Raw genomic sequence first — 4614 nt, 5'->3', positions numbered from 1 at the left:
ACCTTCTTAAAAGTCTTGTCAAAACCACTATTGAGTGTGGTTATGACATCCATGATCTCATGAGACAAATCTTCATCAGTCAATACAAGATGCTCTCTCAACGCAACCTCCAAATCATCTTTACTATGCAAATCTAAAACTCTTTGAGAAAGAATATCCAACACATCAAGAGAGTAAATAGCATGTACATCACTTGGATACCTCATAGCCTCAAAAATATTAAATCGAATTGTCTCCCCATCAAATTCCATAGTCAACGTACCGTCATGCACATCAATCTTAGTTCTCGCAGTCTTCACGAATGGTCTCCCCAACAAAATTGGAGTGGAGCATGGAATAGATTCATCTTCCATATCAAGAACATAAAAATCAGCTGGAAACACCAATTCATTTACTTGAACTAAAACATCTTCTATTACACCCCTGGGATAAGCATTCGACCGATCAGCAAGTTGAATAATCACCCCTGTCTCTTCAAGTGGACCGAGATTCAATGAAGCATAAATGGAGAATGGCATGACATTGATAGAGGCTCCCAAATCCAACATACACCGCTCAATTCTTTTATTACCAATAGTGCAAGGGATAGTAAAAGTACCAGGATCCTTACACTTTGGTGGAAGCTTCTTTTGTAGAACTGCGGAAACATTCTTCCCCACACTAACTTTTTCATTACCCCTCAACTTACGCTTATTAGTGCACAACTCTTTCAGAAACTTGGCATAGCGCGGCACTTGTTTAATAGCGTCAAGAAGAGGGATATTCACTTCTACCTTTCGGAATGTATCAAGAATTTCCTTGTCAACCTCTTCCTTTTTAGTCTTTTTCAGTCTGCTTGGGAATGGAGGTGGAATGACAATAGTAGGCTTAGGGCTGAGTTGTGTAGGGGTGGTTGGCTTTGGAGGAACATCTTCATTAACTGAGCAATCAACTTGTGGCTTGGATGACAATTTACTGGGCAATTGAGGACTAGGTGGATCATATTGCGTCCCACTGCGCAAAGTTACTGCACTAGCATTCTCCTTGGGATTCATCTCAGGTTGTGAAGGCAATTTATTTGACAGACGAGCCTCCAACCGGTTATATGATGCTGCTAATTGTCCCACCTGATTCTCCAAACTTTTGATGGACGCTTGGGTGGTTTGCTGAAATTGAAGAGTATTTGTAGCAAGTGCATTGATTAAATCCTCAGTAGAAGTTTTGGCACTTGGTTGTGGAGTAGCCTGCGGTGGTTGTGATGGTCTAGGTACATAATTATTTTGAGACCTCTGTTGTGTAGTGAAACCAGGTGGTCTTGCTGTTGTTGGTTGTTGAGCTATTTGTTGATGATTCCCATATCGAAGGTTTGGATGATCACGCCAGCCAGGATTATAAGTTTGTGAAAATGGTTCATAATACATCTGACGTAATTGACCAGGAAAATTTCCCACAGCATTAACACCCTCAGTTTCTCCCTCTACTAGAGTGGGGCACGTATCAGTAGGGTGCCCCACTACTTGACAGATTCCACATGGCCGCACCTGTTGGCCCAAAGCTAGTTGTTGTACCACTGCAGTTAATTGAGCCAATTGTTGACCCAGCTGATTAGCATTAGAGGTGCTCACTTCATTAGCTGATTTGGGCGGTGGAACAGGATCTTGACGAATGCCAAACTGTTGTGAGTTAGCAGCCATATTAGAAATCAAGCTCCTGGCTGTAGCAGGAGTATTATCAACTAGTGCACCCCCACTGGCTGCATCAATCATACTCCTATCCAGTGATTGTAATCCTTCATAAAAGTACTGAATGAGGAGCTGTTCACTTATCTGATGATGAGGGCATCTAGCACACAATCTCTTAAATCTCTCCCAATACTCATACAAAGACTCTCCTGTATACTGCCTTATACCACAGATCTCCTTCCTGATGCTTCCAACTTTAGATGCCGGAAAGTATCGTTCTAGGAACATAGTCTTCATACCATTCCAAGTTTCAACAGTACCAGGTGGAAGATAGTACAACCACTCTTTAGCTGCATCCTTTAGAGAGAAAGGAAAAACTCGCAGCTTAATCTGTTCCTCAGTCATTGCAGCAGGTTTCATACTAGAACAGACAATATGAAACTCCTTCAAATGTTTATTCGGATCCTCACCAGGCAGCCCATGGAAAGAAGGCAATAAGTGGATGAGGCCCGACTTCAGCTCAAAGTTTACATCCAACGGTGGATATTGGATGCATAGTGGTTGTTGGTCAAGATTTGGCGCTGCCAACTCTTTCAATGTCCTTTGCTGAGCCATTGTTCTATAAGATCGAACTGAATCGTCAGAATCAGATTCGTTGTCAGACGGTAATGGCACTTTAACAGGATTTTCTTGCGGAGCAAGACGTTGAAAGAGCGGATTATTAGTAATAATTCTTGAAGACCGAGAGGCTGACGATGACTCAAGATACTGCTTGATTGCTTCCAACCTGCTCTGAGTGTCTTCGCCAGACATATAACTCTGAGATACCAAGAGAAATCAAGTTAGTAAAAGTAAACCAATATGAATAATAAAAAGAATTAAATAGTTCCCCGGCAACGGCGCCAAAAATTTGATGCGTGTCGTATGGCGTACCAAATTTAATAAAGATTTTGATTACACTATCACCAATTAATTTAGTACAATGGAAAATAGAGGTCGAACCCAAGGGAACTATATTCAATTTATTATTCACAAAGTTTAACAAAGTTAAAAGGAAAAGGGGATTTTGAAATTTAAAACTAATAAGACGATTAACAAATAAGGATTTATAACGATTTTTAAAGAACAGTTAAGAATTATTCTCCACCTCAAACAATCATGCATGAATATCAATATTGAATATTATTTCAATTCCCAATTAAACTATTAACCCCGCAGATAAAGCTTAAGCAGTCAATTATCCCAATCTCCCTATTACAATCAATCACGGCGAAGCGCTCAATAATTAACTCTTTTTACCGAATAACAAACCTATGAAGCATATGATTCATTTAATTTAGTAAAAGCATTAAGAACAATGGAGATAGGTTAATCTAGGCAATAAATTAATTTAGTATATAATTCATTTAACCTAGGTTCTATCCTTCATCACAATCAACAACATATTTGACCATATCATCAATTGCAATTTATCACCAATACTTAGAACCCTAAACTATTAGGTGAATCGAAATTCTAAGATGATAATGAAATAATGTAAACCCTAATTAGTTGTACACCCTAACAAGGAATCACAAAATTCATAAGATAAGCATAGAAGAATAGAATCAATTTAATATGAAGGAAATCAAGAAATAATACTCATAACTGAAGTCAAACAATCATGTCTGGGTTTTGAATAACCCTTAACCTAAAAGAAACTAGCCAATAATCTTCATCATGATTAAAAACATAAACATAGATAAAGAATAATAGAGTAGGGGAAGAAGAAAACTATTGAGATGTTGATTGGGATCTTCCTTCTCCTCCAAAGCTCTCTCTGAGTTTCTCTCTCTAAAAACGTAAAAATAAAAACCTAATCTTCGAATCTAACCCTAATCCCCTTTTATATCTCCCCTCAAATAATCAGAAAAATTGAATTTAAGATAAAATTTAAATGCGTGCCGCGGCAGGAACTTTCCCTTGCCGCGGCAAGGAACTTCGAAAAAGGCGTGGTGGGCTGTCGTGCCGCGACATGGATTTTCCCTTGCCGCGGCAAGGAACTTTCTGACTTGCCTCGTAGCGGCAAGGACTTTTCCTTATAGCGGCGAGCACTCTGCTGACTTGTCTCGTAGCGGCAAGGACTTTTCCTTGTAGCGGCGAGCTCTCTGCTTGATCACACTTTGATTCTTTTTCGATTTTTTTTTTCTTCTTCTTTGACTTCACTCCTCTGATTAGAATCCTACAACATTATCATTTAACCAAAAACTCATCAAAAATATAGACATTATCCTCAAAAATGACGATTTAGTTTAAATGAAACAAATTAGCAAAACCATTCTAACCATCCCCAGACACACTACTTATGAACATAAAACCCTGATGAATACGAAGTAAACTTTATACAAAAATGTACTTATCAACGATATCGTTCTTCTTGTTGACGAATTCGTTCTTCTTGTTCATGAATTCGTTGATCGAACTTATAAGCCGATTTAGTATGTTTCCCTTTCACTTTCGTTGAACGAGGTGTGTTAAAAAATAGTGTTTGGGTCACACCTTGACCTACACCCCAAGCATTTCCTCCAGCTTTAGGGGTTCCCAATGCTATCATGAGCACATCCTTAGTGCATTCAGGCTCCCATTTACCATCTTCTTAGAGTTTTTGGTAGTAATCCTACGAAATAATACAAATATATTATAACGTCCCTAAGGTAGGGTACGTCTGCCACATACTCGTAATTCTAGGGTTTACGAGTATGTAAGTCACTTGACCAAAAGAATTAAATAAAATGATACGAAGAAATACAGAAAAATTTAAAACTTTTATATAAACTTATTAGAAGAAATTATTACACGTATGAATACTTTAAATTTAAGGCAGCCATATGAAAACTCTAAACCATTATTGCATTGCTACTGAGTCCGTGCTCCACAAGTTGCTCAACAGCTAAAGCCACACCTGGAAAAATGT

At 38.5% G+C, this 4614-nt stretch overlaps 1 non-coding gene across 1 annotated transcript; it reads left to right on the top strand.

Moving 5' to 3' along the window:
* The first annotated feature begins 1803 nt into the window (after positions 1-1803).
* Positions 1804-1910, top strand: LOC133787512 (small nucleolar RNA R71). Its single transcript, XR_009872530.1, has one exon. It is a non-coding gene; the product is annotated as a small nucleolar RNA R71 (small nucleolar RNA).
* The last annotated feature ends 2704 nt before the right edge of the window (positions 1911-4614 follow it).

Source organism: Humulus lupulus, chromosome 6, assembly GCF_963169125.1.
Source record: "Humulus lupulus chromosome 6, drHumLupu1.1, whole genome shotgun sequence".
In the NCBI taxonomy this organism is placed as follows: domain Eukaryota; kingdom Viridiplantae; phylum Streptophyta; class Magnoliopsida; order Rosales; family Cannabaceae; genus Humulus; species Humulus lupulus.
This window is presented reverse-complemented; position numbering and strand designations above follow the sequence as displayed.